The sequence below is a fragment of the Marmota monax genome, unplaced genomic scaffold, assembly GCF_021218885.2.
Source record: "Marmota monax isolate L192 unplaced genomic scaffold, Marmota_monax_Labrador192_F-V1.1 WCK01_AAM20220418_F8-fsc00318, whole genome shotgun sequence".
Taxonomy (NCBI): Eukaryota; Metazoa; Chordata; class Mammalia; order Rodentia; family Sciuridae; genus Marmota; species Marmota monax.
The window spans coordinates 906,736-925,695 of record NW_026692274.1 but is presented as its reverse complement, the minus strand read 5'-3'; the positions used below and the strand labels follow the sequence as shown (position 1 = coordinate 925,695).

At 37.4% G+C, this 18,960-nt stretch overlaps 1 pseudogene; it reads left to right on the top strand.

Moving 5' to 3' along the window:
* Positions 1 to 18,960, top strand: part of LOC124089781 (atrophin-1-like) — a 281,107-nt pseudogene that overhangs the window by 200,064 nt on the left and 62,083 nt on the right.

The window sequence follows — 18,960 nt, the reverse complement described above, 5'->3', positions numbered from 1 at the left end:
ATAACTTAAACAAATTTTATTAACATAGCAAGACTTTTATGAATAAATGAGAAAGAGTTTTATTAAAAAGGGTCTAATTATTTTTCTTCATTTTTAATTATTTGTGATATTTAATGAAATACTTAAAAATCTATTTGATAATCTCAAGTTTTAAATATGATAGCCACATAACAATTTCCCGAAAGACAGAGCCTTGCTTGATTTAGGTGAACTTTTAGCATAAAATAGCCACATCAAGTCAATATATACTTTGGAGTATATATATAGATATAGATATAGATAGAATTAAATATAGATAGAAAGATAGATAAATACACAAACACACACATACACACACATCCAAATCTTCTATGACAATGCAGAATTCCCACTATTATCCCTATTGCTCTGATCTTACAGATGGATGGACATTACCAGCATTAAATGAATTAAAATTGTCCTAACCTAACCTGTCTTATGGGTTTAAGTTTTGTACATCAGTTCCAAGTACATCTGGGCTGTAGAAAAAGCATAGTGAGTGTCTGATCTGAGATTTTAATCTTGTTGCTATTTTCTAAATTCCTCTATGGGAGTTTATTTGGAGATAATGCCTGCTGCTTTCAGCAGTCTCTTCTGGTTGCATTCCATTATTCTACTCGGTGTGTTTGTACATGTGTATGTTCATGTGTGTGCAAATAGAGTTGGAAATAATATTGGCCAGTGTACAATTGTAAGTGCTGAAAGCCAAAATACTTTTTGAATTCAGTTCCCTAACAATTTGTTTTGTAATTTATGTAATTGGACAAGTAAAAAACTCATATTAATTGAAGTAACATAATTGATAGAAAAAAATGCCACAGTTCCCACTGAATTTAGTGACTTATTTGCATATCCTTTTATTACTGCCCTACTTATATCTCTTTTCCTGTGTATTTAGTTATAATATGAACATAATCTTCTTCCTACTTTTTAACTTAATATTAGAATATTTGATTGGTTATTCCACTCCTGTGTCTATACCCAAAGGACTTAAAATCAGCATAATGTAGGACATAAAATCAGCTAAAAATCATAAAATAACTCTGCCCTTAGGTGTTTCAAATCAGTGTGTATAGCAGCTCAATTCTCAGTTGCTAAACTGTGCAACAAAACTAGGTGCCTTTCAGTTGATGAATGGAAAAAATATCTGTAGTATATACACAAAATGTGATATTACTCAGTGTTGAAAGAGAATGAAATTATGGCATTTGCAGGTAAATAGATGAAGTTGGAAAATATCATGCTAAGTAAGTCAATCTCAAAAAACAGAAAGCTGAATATTCTATGATAAGTGGATGATGATCTGATCCATAATGGGGAGAGGGCACGAGAAAAATGGAGGAACTTTGGTTGGGCAAAGGGGAGGAAAGGAAAGTAAGGGACATTGGGGCAGGCAGGAAAGATGGTTGAATGAGATGGACATCATTACCCTAGGTTAATGTATGACCAAACATATGGTGAAATGCTACATCATGTACAACCAGAAAAATTAAAAGTTGTGCTGCAATTGTGTATAATGAATCAAAATGCATTCTGCTCTAATATATACCAGAAAAGAAATTGGATTTTTGTTTTTAATTTGTGTGTGTGTGTGTGTGTGTGTACCAGCTATTGAACTCTGGATACTCATCCACTGAGCCATATCCCCACCCCTATTTTGTATTTGTTTTAGAGACAGGGTCACACTGAGTTGCTTTGCACCTCACTTTTTCTGAGGCTCTCTTTTAATTTGTGATACTCCTGTTTCAGCCCTTTAAACTGCTAGGATTATAGATATGCACCATACACATGCTAAAAATTTGGTTTCTTCTAATTATTTTCTGCAACAATCACAAATATGTCAAGATAATTCTAGATATCCCAAAATCAGTATACTAATGAAGGTGTGTAATTTTTTCCCCATCATATGCCATCATAGAGAATTGGAGCTTTTACAAAATTCATTTCCCTTAGTTTTTTTAAAATCTTGTATTAAGGATTTTGTAAGCAGAAGTAATAAGAACCTGAGTGAAAATATGGCTTTAAATATAAATATATATTTCTGTGGCTCAAACTCAGGATTGAATGAAAATTACAGAAATTTTTTGTTACTTTCTGAAGGTAAACACCAAAATATTAAGAAACACTTCGTTACAATTCAGGATCTCTCCAATGATTAGGAGATATACTAGATGGAAATAAATATTTTCATACTTACAGATTGGAGTCTAGCATTGAAAGAGAGAAAGAAAAAGGAATAGAAAGCAAGAGAACCCTGTGTCTACACCTTTATTGGGTTCAAGTTATTATCCAAACAGGTGTTCTATGGGGAGTTTTAATTAGTGGGTTTAAAGCAGGCAGGCAAGAGTTCCAGGTGATCACACTGTGACTGAATGATGGTCACTGGGGTATAACTGCACTGTCTTTGTAGGCTGTGGGGCTCAGTGGAGAGAGTGAAATAGCTGTATCTTGCTGTCCAACAGGGAGATGTTCACCAAGAGGTGGTTGTGACTCAGATATCTGCATGGACCCCTTTGAGGAACTAAGAGTATGAGGAGGGCTAGGAACTATGTCAAGGGTGAATGAGCCCTGTTTCTAATGAAAAAGTTAAACATATTTAAATTTGATGTAGAGACAACAAAAAATAAAAGAATGACCCAGAGTCAGTGGCCCATGCCTATAATCCCACTACTCAGGAGGCTGAGGTAGGAGTATCATAAGTTTAATGGTATCCTGGGCAATTTAGTGCAAACCTGTAGCAAACTAAAAATTAAATTTTGGTAAATTTGGGAATGTAGCTCAGTAGTAAAGCATTTGCCTAGCATGCAAGTAACCCTGAGTTCAGTCCACAGTACTGAATATGTGTGTGTGTGTGTGTGTGTGTATAAATTTACTACAAACTTTAATTAGCATTGCAATTTTTAAAAGCTCAGTGTAGAATGTGAAAAATAACATGAAACTTTCATTTTTAAACCTTTTTTGTGGTAATTCCTTGAAGTCACAAAACTTATAAAATAATACACATTTTTAGCAAGCAGAGCTGGCATGTATAGCAAAAATGAAATACAAATAATATGAAACTATAAGAAACATGAAAATATTTGTTAATCTCCAAAGTTTCAATTTTAGCTCTTTTCTTACTCAGGACTAGTAACATGACTGACCAGTGGAAGATCATAGAAGTGCTAAAAATCATAAAATAACTCTGCTGTTAGGTGTTTCAAATTCATTGTAAGAAAGCACCACTGACTGTAATTTGTGCAACTACTGATAGAAAATAACTTAACCTCAATCAATTCCACATTTTTTTTTTTTTTTTTTTACAAAATGTTCATTTTATAACACTCTGCATTTGGTATTTTCTGCCCATTAGTCATCTTGTATGTGCTGGGACTTTCCAGGCTGATCCTTTGAAACCAAATCCCTTGATGATTCTATTGTAAATGTCATCCCCCTCCCCCATCACAAATGTTTGCCCAACTGCTGGCCTAAAACAGCTTAGATATAATCTTAGGTATTAAGCTACTGTACTCCATGGAAATCTTCAAAAAAGAAAGATTCGCATAAAGTATGTCATAATTTTAAAGCTTCTTAATGAGGAAGGTACCTCATTGTTGAAGTTACAATTTTTTATAACATTTACATTCTTCCAATTCCTTAGCCTCATAGCTTTATTTGACCTTGAAAAATAAACATCTCTTTTTGGTTATCCTAGTATGTTTTCTGAAGTTCATATACAAATTTCTACATCATAAAATAACTTTGTGAAAGCCACAGTTGCTTTAGCAATTGAAAAAAAAAACATTAAATTATACATACAAACAAAAGTCTGCAACAAAGTGCCTAAAAGCTTCCAAAATAATTGTAATTGTCATTTAAAATATATTCTGGATAGATTTGCATGTGGAATGGTGATTTAAAAAATGTATATAGAAAGAATTGTAACTTAAAATTTTAAAATCAATGTACATGCCCTAAAGGGGCTCCCCTATCTATCTTCTTATTAATGTTTTTGTTATTGTTGTTGTTGTTTGTTTGTTTTGTACCTGGGGATTGAACTCAGGGGCACTCAACAATTGAGCCACATTCCCAACCTATTTTCTATTTTATTTAGACACAGGTTATCACTGAGTTGCTTAGCACCCCATTTTTGTTGAGGCAGGCTTTGAACTTGTGATTCTCCTGACACAGTTTCTGAGCTGCTGAGCATGCTCCACTGTGCTGGGCCCTCCCTATCTCTTTGCCCATTTCTCTTTTACCTTCTCCTCCTTCCACAGGCCACCTTATTTTCCACATCAACTTTCTTCCCCAGTAGGCATACCTTTTTTTTTTTTCTTCTTACAACCCTTTCTCCCCTTTGCATCTCCTTTTGTTTGCCCTGCTCATGAAAGAAATTGGAAATTTCAAAATGTATTTCACCAATTCAATAGAACTATATATTTTTATATTCTGCATGAAAAGTGTATTATATTTTACTCTGTCTCAAAATATTTTCTTAAAACATATTCTGTTTAATGCCTATGTAATGCTAAATATTATTTTCCCTTTGATTCAGTGATCTTGAATGGTTACTGAAAGTTTACTCACCCACTTTGGGTATTGGTAACTTTAGTTCACACTACACATGTTTTTTTTTTTTTGTTGTTGTTGTTGTTTTAATTTCTATAGGCTAGACCTTAGCCTTTGTGTTCAAACATAAAACCAATCTTTCAAATAGATGATTCTTGTAAATAATAGACACTTTTAAATGCTCATTTTTTTACTATGATTGTTAAATAATTTCCTTTTCTAATATTTTCTCTATCTAATATTGTGGGCTCTGATGTTGGCTGCATCCAGTCAGTATAATTCTCAGCCTTCTGAGTGAATTTTCCTAATCAGAGTGAGTGCACCCTTCACAGTGAGGACTGTACCTCCTATTGAACCCTGGTGCATGGGAGAGAAGTCTGTTGGAGTGGGAAGGGGGACCAGGAGAACAGTTTGCTCCAAGCAATTTTTTAAAAGACTGCTTTTACTTTTATTTTTTTTCCAGTTGTTGATAGACACAATATCTTTATTTTTTAAATGTCTTCTTATGAGGTTCTGAGTGTTGAAGCCAGAGCTTCACACATGCTGGGAAAGTGCTCTACCACAGAGCCACATCCCCTGTCCCAAGCAAAATTTTTGAACAAAATTCCATTTCAAGTCTTTTTCAGACTATGGGTTAATATATACAGATAAATTATAATCTTCTGAGTAAGCTATGTGTATAGCATGAGGAAGCATCAATGGCAGGTAGGTGTTCTTCTTGTGAAGCTGGTTGTCTCTGAAGCAAGGGAGAAACCTGGAGAAATACACATGCTTCCAATGTTCTGGGTTTACAATTAAATGCAATCCTAATTATGGATCTTACTACCTCACTTGGCACAGATGACATCAGAAGCGAAGACACTCTCAAGTCCACAATGGCATTCAGATGACTTCCCTGCCTTTTAGAGACAGCCTCTATATTATTCTCCAGAGGGAAGGTCTTAAACTAAACTTTGGGTATCCAGGTGTTAGGAATCAACAAGGAATTTATGGTTGATAGAGGAGGAGGAGATCCAGATATGAACACTTCCCTTCCACCTGCTTTGAAAGAGGCAGCTGAAGAGAACAATTACAACCTGCTCCCACCTTCTCTCCTATTACCTCCCATTTCTCACCTCCCCTGGCCTCTGGGGCATGGGGATTACTTGGTACTTCAGTAAGCAAGTAAATTATGTAAATATCAGTTCTGTAAGGAACAGCTGTACAATTATCAGAGAATTTCTATAAAAAGATATAAAATACTAATAGAGGAAGATACAGAAGATCCATAATTCCGCTAATAGAGGAAGATAAAGAATGAACAGTTAAGATTGAGAGATAAGCCAACTGTGAGCTCTTTGAGTGGTCTTTTAGTTGGTACAGAGCCAGGGGAAAATTAGTTCTTTTCTTGGGAATGTCTGTACTTATAAACTGTGTCATGTGCTTTTGTATAATGGGGAAATAAAAACTATGCACAGATTAGAGTTACTGGGAAGATAAATGAATCCAAGGCCTTTATTCTAAAAACTTGACTCCCAGTGTGTGGCCCTTTGGGGAGGTGGTTGAACCTTTAGGAGGTGGGACATAGTGGGAGAAAGTTAGGTACCCCAGACACTTCCCAATTCTCCTTCTCCTTCTTGTTTCAAGGAGCTGAACAGGACTTTTCTCCCCAAATTCCTTCCCTGATATACTTTGCTAACACAGGCCCAGAGCAACAGGGCCAAGTGACCATGGGCTGACCCCACTGACACTGTGAGTGACAATACACCTTTTCTCTTTGAAGTTGGTTATCTCCAGCATTTCATCACAGGAATGTAAAACTAACACATCAAAGCCCTCTGAGAGCATAGCTGGTTACACTGCTGGAAGAACAGGCCCAGGCCAGGGGAGCCAAATCAAAGTGATGTCACAGAGACCTGGAAAAGGCATCAGTTTCAGCTGCAAGAGCAGGAAGCCTTTCAGGAGGGACCTGCTTGAGGGAGCATCCTCAGAGCTTCTGCCAAGAAGAAAACTAATGGTAGAGGGAACAGCACCTGCAAAAGCATCATCTGACAGCTACCAAACCAAAGGCCCAGAAAGTTAGCTCCAGGTTGCTTAATAAGACCACATGTGCTGGGATTTTAAACCAACAAAGCCACTAAAAATTTACTTTGCCCCCCACCCTATATCTATTGCTCTAAAAAGCTCTAAGACAATATTCCTTACAATTTCTCTGTGTATATCTCGATTACTCTACCTGTTCCTACTTGTGCCCTGTGCTCCTCAATACCACAGGTGCCAACAGTGACAATGTTCCCATATGCACCAATTCTGCTTCTGGGCCCTGGAATCTCCTTGAAATCCTTTGACAGTTTGTCCATAGTCTGGGAGCTCACAGCTCCACACTTGCTGTCTACTTCTGGGTCTGGCATTTGCTGCCTCCTCTAAGTCTAACTAAGTCAACCTTTATTGGCACCTGATGCTCATTCAGCCTCAAATGTGACAGAGGAGTCCAAACTGTACCAGTCATGTCCCTGCATGCACTCTTGTAATCAGGTGGCTGAGACATTTCAGTTGCAATAGTGAGCTATGGAAGGCTCTGAGTAAGTTTAAGTGTGAAGATGTGAAATGTACTTAAAGGACACCCACTGGGTGGAGTGCAATGCTGTGTATTCCCTTCACTCTTTAACTGGCAGTGTTCTTCAGGGTCAAGAAGGTGATGCTCCAGGCACTTCTAGTGGTTACAACTGCACAGGAGAAGTGGAAGTGTCTGGCTGCCACCACCTCTCTAACCAGCACCCGGTGTTGGCCTGTGGGTCTCTCCTCCACCTGTGAGCTACATTCTGTGATACAGACATCTGACTTCAGTCCCAGCACCAGGCTTGTGAGAGCCCATAGACAGTGACTCAGAGAAAGGTGTGCAGGTCAGGAGGAGTTCCTAAAAGAAGAAGAAGCATGCTTTCTCTTCGAGTTGACCTGGGAGTGACCTTGTGCCTAAGAGACTGGTAGTTTTCCTGCTTAAGTCCCAGGGTTATCTGGGTGTGAAAGGCAATTGCTGGAAAAGACACCTGTGAACTTAACAGGTTCATGAACCAGAGAAGACAACCTTTTTAAATATGTTTGATGGAGTTCATGTCACTTGACATAGAGAAGACTCTCATCAATAGAGATCACCACGAAGCCACTAAAATTTTACTTTGAACCCCACCCTATCATTGTTGCTGAAAATTGGCTCTAAGATCCTAATAGCTACAATTTCTCTGTGTATAACTGTTTTGAGGGGGCAGAATTGTGAAGTATGCAGTCGAGAGGAGAAATAAACCATGTGTACATTCTTCTGCCCCTTTCAGTGCTTTATTCACTCAAATTACTCAATACAATTTCACTCTATAGGTTATTAATCAATAAAATGACAATCCCTAATGCTAGGCACTGCAATAGACATAATCCATAGCAAACATTCTAGATTAATTATAAGCACTGCAAAACACATTAATTATAATAGGCTAATGACAGACATTCCCTCTACATACTAAGTTCAAAAGTCTTAAGCCTTAGGCTTTATGTCCAGCAGATGCACACTAACTCAGACCTCAGTGACCAGGTCTGGAACCAAGGCAGGTTTTTCCTGGCTTGGAGTGGATGACTAGTTGAGGGGAGGGTTACAGGGAGAAGTTGCAGCTCTCACCAAGGTCCAGATGAGTTTGTAGAGGTTGAGAGTGGGTAAGGATCATGCAGAGGCTCACGAAATGATGACAAGTGATGGGATGTCAGGTGCTCATCAGGCTATCCAACTTCAGTTCATCCTTGTTTCTGCTGGCTGAAATCCTGTTCATTTGCTCTATTATTTATACTAAATTTGGGGGCTTTTGACCCCCTTTTCAATACTTATCAGCTACCATTGGATTTCTCAGTGACATCATTTACCCTGGGGTCAGAAACATCCGGTCTGGTGGTCTCCACCCTGATATTCTCATCTTTTCCTCTTATCAGGTAAGGAAAGTCTGCCAGGTGCTTCACTCTGTTTATCAAGTTGAGGGGAAGTAACTTGTTTGTGGCTATACTGGAGGGCTCTGTGGTGTGCCTGGTGAAACTGCAGGTTACAAACTGGAGATTTTTAAATGGAGTTGCTTAGGCTTAGGCCTAAGGCCATCCAAACAATACTCCAGTTACTCTACCTTTTCCTAGCTGTGCCTTGTGAACATTGTGTGCCCTGGGTGGGAGGGCCTTCTGTGTTTAGAAGTTTGAACCCACCTGGTGTGTGTGTGTGTGTGTGTGTGTGTGTGTGTGTGTGTTTGTGTTCAGCTCAGGCTGCAGGGATGTGGAGAAACTCATCAATTTTCACATTCAGAGAACCCTACACATATGGATGTACCTTACAACAACTGCATAATCCAGGCTGTAATTCCTCTAAGGTCCTTCAGGACCAAAGCCATCTTCAATATTGTTCAGATTCAGGCATGAGCTCACTGCCTTCTGAGAAAACTTGCTTTATTCAGCTCATTTACACATTGTCCTCTCTGATAGTGGGAGCACAGCCCATTGTGGCTGCTGGAGTCTTCCTTGCACTTAACCAATAGAAGGTGAGAGAATCTACTCCCCAGACATGGCTGGTAGGCTACATGGGTCCTTGCTGAGCACAGTATTTCTCTCTGATGGCCCAGAATCAGCCACCCCAGAACTAGGACAGGGCTATGGATCACAATGGCTTTGGTGGCAGTGAAAGATCCAGGCAAGAATAGTCCCTCACTATGAAAATTCAAACTTGACTTTCAAATATGCCACTTGACGTGCTCCTGAGAGTTGCCTTTAAGCTGTCAGCTCTACAAGCCACAGCAAAGTGCACTGAATGCCCTCAAGTCTGGTCCTGTGGCCTCAGATGCTGCAGATTTAAAGAGGATATATTTATTCAAAATTCTGATTTGAAATCCATGTGTGGTATTGTTGCTTTAATTGCTCTATCTGATTTTAAGCTAGTTTTCATTTGTATCTCATATTATGCTGATATTTCCATTAGCAATCATCTATGCAAAGAGAGAGGTAAAGTTAACTAACCAGAACTATAGAAGTCATGACATACTCCTTTGAAAACAAAGGAATATATTAAAGACTTTTGTATGCTAACAGAATAATATTCTTAAGAGAAGCCAACATGGCTTTTCTACTAGATACAGGTTGGAGGGCGATAAATATTTACCAAATGGAAAAAGCATGCTAGTGAGGAAAGACAAACTGTTTTTCAATTTCAAAAGCCAAAAAGGAAGAAACCAAAACCAACAGGGAAATTAAAAAAAAAATACCTTTTAAGTCTCACTATTTGGTAGTTCCATAGAGGGGATGAAATTTAACACGAAATATATCATTATTTTTAAAGCCTTCAATTTTAGAGATGGTTAACTCTTCCAGTTGCTTTTTCAGGTTATGGAAAAAGCTGGTAGTAATTTTAAGCCTGCCTAAAGAAAACAGAACATTTCCTTTGTGAACAAACACTCATTGACTTGGACAACAGCACTACAATAGCCTATTAGCCTTAGAATAATATTTATCCCTTAAAAACTCTGCAAATTTTCAAATAAGAGTGAAAATTCAGTTAAAGATTGTTGACTATATTGTAATCAGGTGGCATTCATGGACTTAACTGGAACATATAAAAATAAACTTTGTTAGTTTAAAGACTTTTTTATGCTAACAGAATAATGTAATTTAGCTTTCTGTTCTAAAGACGGTGTATGTTATTAACACTGGAAAGATTGTCACTTTTTTAGAAGAGAGACTCAACATTTTTATAATTTTTTTGTATACACTTTTAATATTTTTGTCTAATGTTTAATTATTAAATTTGTTAAAAGACCTTTACTTTGAATGGCATACACGTAATAGGGTAGTGATTTTAAACTTTATGAAGCCAAGCAATTAGGTACATTTGTAATAGAAGTCAATTGATCTGTAAAATGAATGAAGTTAATCCTGCACGCAGAAGCTACCTGTGCAGACTGTTTCATACTTGCCCTTTTAAGTTGCTTTCAGAAAGCAAATATTCAACCTTGATGAGTGCTATATCTCATATGCTAATGGAAAAGATGTGAATTGGGTGTTTGAGTCAGAGTCTGTTCTGGGAAACTCCTTTGAAAATTCAGTTTAAAACTGCTATGGAAACACAGACACTTCCAATTGTATGGTACTTTTATCAGGGGTTTTTAATAGAGATAATATTAGTTGTACTTAGTGAGTACATATACTATTGTGCACATAGGAGAAATATGGAAATTGTACTGTAATGAAGTGAATTCTCTAAAGCCCAGTTGAAAATGAATTGTGGGAGCTGCCGGAAGATGGCCGCTGCGTACGGGGGTTGCTGAAGTGCTGAGCGTGGTGCTCAAAGCAGCGGCTTTAATAGAGATTTCGCACAGTCTGTTAAAGCTCCTTTCACCATTAATCTGTAGTGGACCACTTTGCCAAGGAGCAGGAAGAACAAAGAAATCGAAAAAGAGACGCTTGGCTGCTGAGAGCCGCGGGCGCTTTGCTCCCATCTGCTTCCTCTTTTGCTTTGCTCCGGGCGGAGAAGCTGAATGTGTAATCAGCAGTGGATTGTAAGTACCCGAGGCAAAGAAAGCTCAGTGTGCCCCGCCTTTTTTTTTTCTTTTTTTTTTTTTGAATATTTTTTATACAAGGAGAGTTTGTGGATTGGGATTGTTGGCGGGGCTGTGGTTTCTGTGCCGAAAATCCACTCCTCGGGAGCCGCCATTTGCTTTCTGCTTGCTGTCTTGATGGCTCTGTATATACTCTCCGGCAGCCGCACCTAGAGGTTGGAGCTGGGCTGCGTGCCGAGCCCTGTCCTCCAAAGGCTGGACTGCAGCCTCGAGCGTCTCTGTGGCCTGTTCGCCGCTGCACCTTCGGGCAGAGCCTGCTCTGGGGTCGTTCTGCACCCCCCTGCCAGGGGACCCGTGCTCCGGAGGAGGAGGGGGGCGGAGAGCCGCGGTGGCAGCCGCTTGGGCCCCTGGGGCCTGGCACCGGGCTGAAGAGCTGCAGAGGCCAGGGTGGCTCTGCTCCGGTCGCAGACAAGCGCAACGCTCGTCAGCGCGGCCCAGAGACGGAGGCGACGGTGGCAGGGTTTCATTTCTAGAAATCTGGACTGGAAACAGAAGCAGCAGTTTGTATAATCCCAAGAACTTGCTTATACCAGGAAGCTGTAAGGGCAACATGAATATCACTGAGGAGATGTAACATGGTGGCAGGCGCAGAGAGATCAAGTCTCTGACATCTTCAACTGCGCGGGCATAGGGAGCCGTAAACTGTCTAAATGCTGTTTGCTCAGGATCACTAGGCAATGCTGAGCTGACGTGGATCTGGGGTGTACAGGCTGGGCCCCTCAGAACACACACACAGAGCCTGAATCAATGAAATTGAAACAAAAGAAACTATTGAAATCATTGACAAAATTAAAAGTTGGTTCTTTTAAAAAATAAATAAGATCGACAGACCCTTAGCCATGCTAACAAAGAGAAGAAGAGAGAGAACTCAAATTACTAACATATGGGATGAAAAAGGCAATATCACAACAGATGCTACAGAAATACAGAAAACAATTAGAAATCATTTTGAAAACCTATATTCCAATAAAATAGAAGATAGTGAAGACATTGATAAATTCCTTAAGTCATATGATTTGCCCAGGCTGAGTCAGGAGGATACTCACAACTTAAACAGACCAATAACAATAGATGAAATAGAAGAAGCAATCAAAAGACTTCCAACCAAGAAAAGCCCAGGACCGGATGGGTATACAGCGGAGTTTTACAAAACCTTTAAGGAAGAATTAATACCAATACTTTTCAAGTTATTTCAGGAAATAGAAAAAGAAGGAGCTCTGCCAAATTCATTCTATGAGGCCAACATCACCCTGATTCCGAAACCAGACAAAGACACCTCAAAGAAAGAAAACTACAGACCAATATCTCTGATGAACATAGATGCAAAAATCCTCAATAAAATTCTGGCGAATCGGATACAAAGGCACATCAAAAAAATTGTGCACCATGATCAAGTAGGATTCATCCCTGGGATGCAAGGATGGTTCAATATACGGAAATCAATAAATGTTATTCACCACATCAATAGACTTAAAAATAAGAACCATATGATCATCTCAATAGATGCAGAAAAAGCATTTGACAAAGTACAGCATCCCTTTATGTTCAAAACATTAGAAAAACTAGGGATAACAGGAACTTACCTCGACATTGTAAAAGCTATCTATGCTAAGCCTCAGGCTAGCATCGTTCTCAATGGAGAAAAATTGAAGGCATTCCCCCTAAAATCTGGAACAAGACAGGGATGCCCTCTATCACCACTTCTATTCAATATAGTTCTCGAAACACTGGCCAGAGCAATTAGACAGACGAAAGAAATTAAAGGCATAAAAATAGGAAAGGAAGAACTTAAAATATCACTATTTGCAGATGACATGATTCTATACCTAGAAGACCCAAAAGGGTCTACAAAAAAACTACTAGAACTAATAAATGAATTCAGCAAAGTGGCAGGATATAAAATCAACACGCATAAATCAAAGGCATTTCTGTATATCAGCGACAAAACTTCTGAAACGGAAATGAGGAAAAACACTCCATTCACAATATCCTCAAAAAAAATAAAATACTTGGGAATCAACCTAACAAAAGAGGTGAAAGATTTATATAATGAAAACTACAAAACCCTAAAGAGAGAAGTAGAAGAAGATCTTAGAAGATGGAAAAATATACCCTGTTCATGGATAGGCAGAACTAACATCATCAAAATGGCGATATTACCAAAAGTTCTCTATAGGTTTAATGCAATGCCAATCAAAATCCCAACGGCATTTCTTGTAGAAATGGATAAAGCAATCATGAAATTCATATGGAAAAATAAAAGACCCAGAATAGCAAAAGCAATTCTAAGCAGGAAGTGCGAATCAGGCGGTATAGCGATACCAGACTTAAAACTATATTACAGAGCAATAGTAACAAAAACAGCATGGTACTGGTACCAAAACAGGAGGGTGGACCAATGGTACAGAATAGAGGACACAGAGACTAATCCACAAAGCTACAACTATCTTATATTTGATAAAGGAGCTAAAAGCATGCAATGGAGGGAGGATAGCATCTTCAACAAATGGTGCTGGGAAAACTGGAAATCCATATGCAACAAAATGAAACTGAATCCCCTCCTCTCGCCATGCACAAAAGTTAACTCAAAGTGGATCAAGGAGCTAGATATCAAATCAGAGACTCTGCGTCTGATAGAAGAAAAAGTTGGCTCCCATCTACATATTGTGGGTTCGGGCTCCAAATTCCTTAATAGGACATCCATAGCACAAAAGTTGATAACAAAAATCAACAAATGGGACTTACTTAAACTGAAAAGTTTTCTCTCAGCAAGAGAAACAATAAAAGAGGTAAATAGGGAGCCTACATCATGGGAACAAATTTTTACTCCTCACACTTCAGATAGAGCCCTAATATCCAGAGTATACAAAGAACTCAAAAAATTAAACAATAAGAAAACAAATAACCCAATCAACAAATGGGCCAAAGACCTGAACAGACACTTCTCAGAGGAGGACATACAATCAATCAACAAGTACATGAAAAAATGCTCACCATCTCTAGCAGTCAGAGAAATGCAAATCAAAACCACCCTAAGATACCATCTCACTCCAGTAAGATTGGCAGCCATTATGAAGTCAAACAACAACAAGTGCTGGTGAGGATGTGGGGAAAAGGGTACTCTTGTACATTGCTGGTGGGACTGCAAACTGGTGCGGACAATCTGGAAAACAGTATGGAGACTCCTGGGAAAGCTGGGAATGGAACCACCATTTGACCCAGCTCTTGCCCTTCTTGGACTTTTCCCTGAAGACCTTAGAAGAGCGTACTACAGGGATACTGCTACATCGATGTTCATAGCAGCACAATTCACAATTGCTAGACTGTGGAACCAACCCAGATGCCCTTCAATAGATGAATGGATAAAAAAAATGTGGCATTTATACACCATGGAGTATTATGCAGCACTAAAAAATGACAAAATCATAGAATTTGCAGGGAAATGGATGGCACTAGAGCAGATTATGCTTAGTGAAGCTAGCCAATCCCTAAAAAACAAATACCAAATGTCTTCTTTGATATAATGAGAGCAACTAAGAACAGAGCAGGGAGGAAGAGCAGGAAGAAAAGATTAACATTAAACAGAGACATGAGGTGGGATGGAAAGGGAGAGAAAAGGGAAATTGCATGGTAATTGAGGGAGACCCTCATTGTTATACAAAATTACATATAAGAGGTTGTGAGGGGAATGGGAAAATAAACAAGGAGAGATATGAATTACAGTGGATGGGGTAGAGAGAGAAGATGGGAGGGGAGGGAGGGGGGATGGTAGAGGATAGGAAAGGTAGCAGAATACAACAGTTACTAATAGGGAATTATGTAAAAATGTGGATGTGTAACCGATGTGATTCTGCAATCTGTATTTGGGGTAAAATTGGGAGTTCATAACCAACTTGTATCTAATGTATGAAATATGATATGTCAAGAGCTTTATAATGTTTTGAACAACCAATAAAAAAAAATTAAAAAAAAAAAAATAAAAATTTGAAGTGAAAAAAAAAAAAGAAAATGAATTGTGAAACTTCCAGTGGAAATGCACTGCAATTGTCATTTCCCATTTAAAATGAACAGCAGTAGAAATGACACATATGCTTAAGGACTGAGAACTTGCACACATGATCTGAAATAAATTCTTGGATCATAAATTTTGCCTAGGGACAAATCTCAAGGTTCACATTGATAATTAAAGTAGATCCTCAAGTGAAGATAGCTGCATGTACTGTAACAGTACTGCTCTTTCAAGTTATTCTCAGAAACTACATATAAAGTACTGTTGATTCCTTCATCTAAAATTCTAAAGAATTTTAACCTAGTTTTGCATTATTTTAGTGGGGAATGAAGGTCAGAACACTGAGATCTGAAAGCAGTGGCACCACCTGCTCAGAAGGATTACTTCCAAAGCCTGAGCCCTGAGCATAGCAGAGCTTTTACTTCTATACATAAGTAACTTCTCAGAAAGAGAAGGGATAGAAAAAATACTAATAGAAATGAGGACTGGAAACTTGCTGAATTTGATATAAAACAGAGTTATCTTGTTTCAATGCTTCCCCTTTGTAAAAGGAGTGTGTGGGGTGGGTGGGTGTATTTGGCAGTTTCTGTGTGTGTGTGTGTGTGTGTTTGTGTGTGTGTGTGCATGTGTTGATGGACAAAGGTAGAATACATGCAGTTGGGGGGAGAAATAAAGAATGTACATGCACTAATGCCATTTTCAATGTTTTATTCACTCAAATCACTCAGTACAACTTTACTCTATGGGTTATTTTTTCTTTCAGTATTTAATTTTATTTGTACTTGGACACAATACCTTTATTGTATTTTATTTTTATGTGATGCTAAGGATTGCACTCTGTTCCTCAAATGTGCTAGGCAATGCCTCTACTGCTGAGCCACAACTCTTGCCCTTCTAGAGGTTCTTAATCAAGAAAATAACAATCTTTAATTCTGTGCACTGCAATAGACATAATCAATCCAAAACAAACAATTCCAAGTCAATCTAAGCACTGCAAACATAATTAACCATGACAGACTTATTACAGACATTCCCTCTGCTTGCTAAGCTCAAGTTCCAGATCTAGAGTCTCAAGTCTTGGGTCTTAAGTCCAGCAGATGCACACTCACTCAGACCCCAGTGATCAGGTCAGGAATCCATGGAGGCTTAATCATGGAGTGGAGATGATGAGTGGTTGAGGATATGGTAATAAGGTGAAATTGCTGTTCTCATCAGGGTCAATTTATGGCTGTAGAGTTGGAGAATGATGAGGATGATGCAGAATATCAGGTAGATAATATATAAATAATAATAAATTTCTATGTACACTACAGTCAATTACTGCAAACAAATTGAGATATACAATTATAGAGTATTTCCATCACTTGAAAATGCTTTCTTGTAGCGCTTTGAATTAAATTCCCTCTTCCCAAGAATTTGTTGGCAAACATTCCTCTGCTTACTATTTCAGTACTTTTGCCTCATCTAAAACTTCATATGAATGGAGACATATTTTATGTATTCTTCTTCATATGGATTTTTTGAAATAGCATAATACTTTCTATGTTTTTGAATGTTGTATCTATGTATTTCTTCTTTTTATCAATGAGTAGTGTTACATTGTCTGCTGTACATTATTATTTGTTGATGATATTTTGGAACCTTTCCAATCTGGTGCTATGATGTATAATGCACTATAAACCTCTAATTATAGATCTTTGTGTGGTCATGTTTTCACTTATATTGTTTCATAAATCATAGGAGGATTTTACCATTTTATGGCCAGTATTTTTTTAACTTATGTTATGGTTTGGATCTGAGTTAGCTTACCATAACCTCAAACAGCAGTGCAGAAATGTGTAGAGAAGAAATGATTAGATTATGAGAACTGTGACATAATCATGGAATTAATCCATTTGTTGGGTTAATAATTTGAATAAATTACTGAGTGATAACCATAAGTAGGTGGGGTTTGGCTGGAGGAAGCAGGCAACTGGGTCATGCCCCTAGTGATTTTATTTTGTTCCTAGTTTTTCACGTTCTATTTCCTGGCTGCCATGAACTGAATAGCTTTCCTCTACCTTATGCCATGATGTTCTGCCTCATCTTAAGCACAGAACAATGGAGATTTGACCATGGACAGGACCTCTGAAACCATGATCCCCAAATCATCTTTACCTCCTCCTCGTTGTTGTTCTTGTCAGGCTACAATGACTAAAAGATGACAATGGCATGCCATTTCATGCCTCTTAGCAATAATACTATTGGTTGTATTATATATTTTCTGAATTTTTTTCTCCTAAGAGTTGAGAGTTAAAATATTTTAGATGATAATTATTGTGTTATAATTTGCATTTCCTTGATGACTGTTAAGGACAATAGTTCCTATGCTGTTTTGGAATCAATTTATTTTATAAAAATACTCTTCAGATCCTTAGCACATCTGATTTTCTGTTTTTCCCCCTTGTCAGATACACAGTTGAAAGAACTTTTTAGAAAATATAATTGTTAAAAGACTTTTTCTAAATATGTGTTGCAATTATGTAACTGTTGAATTCTGATTCAGTACACTTCTTGAAGCTACTAAAAATAAAATCAATTTCTTTAAATTAGTTTGGTCTTTATGCTCAGATTAGCCATTTTTAATTCCAAAATGCTTAAAAGCATGCTGATATAAGTTTTGGTTAATTGTTAACTGTATCTTTGGAAATTTCTGAAGAATGGGAGAGAAATCAAAACTTGGATGCAAAAATAGGCCACATTTTTAAAAAGGTGTCCCTGTTCTCTAAATTTCTATGTATATGCCTTTAAATTTTAATTGTTTTCATTATTGTGCTAAAGTCTAAAAATTCTTTCATTCTTTGGGGACTCTATCTATCATTATTCAGTGATGTTTATGAATTTCTACTCATTTTCCAATGATTAGATCTGTTGTTTGTTGATTTCGTTGATCTTGTCAGATAAGCTACTGTTTATCTTGTCAGATGAGCTTCATTCCACTATTCTACTTAGAAACATTAGAAAATGAGTTTTATAAGAAGGAAATTATACTTAGAACAATACCTAGAAAATGTGTTTTTCATCATTGGACTTTGCTCATTATTAATATCTTACTTTTCTTTCTTTCTTATTTCCTATCTTCATTTATTTTCTTTCTTTTTAAAGTTTAATGATAGCTACAAACTTCTACCACTCTAGCACTGTTTTGTCTCATCCTATAAGTACAAATGGTTATGTACACACTGTCTAAACTTTGAGATATCCATTATATACTGGAAAAACTGCTGCAGATTCCAAGTAGGACTATATTCCTGTCAGTTTTAACTTACATTTCTGACAACTTCATGTTTTACATATTTTGAACAGTACTACTCAGTGCTTAAGAAGGCAACACAATTTAATCTCAGCTTTGAGTTATATGTCCTTTATTACCACAAAATTGTCAACTTTCTGCCATGGAATATTGTTGAACTTTAATTTTTCTTTAATGTTAATTATGATAGTTCTTGTATTTTCAATTTCAAAAGCATTTGTAACTATACTTATTCAAACATCATAGAATAAGTCATTAAAAATCCTTCCGTATTTGAAACACAATTTTACTAAAACTTTAGTTTTATCTTTTCTCAAAATTTTTAACTTGATATTTAAATTCGATTGTTTTTATTTTTCTTATGTGATCTTACATTTATACTCAATTTGATATCTAGAGCTATTATTTAAATATTTCTTTTGTGCTAAGTGATCACTGCTGAATCTCTTATGTCTGAACCTTCTTATTCTACTTATCATAATTTC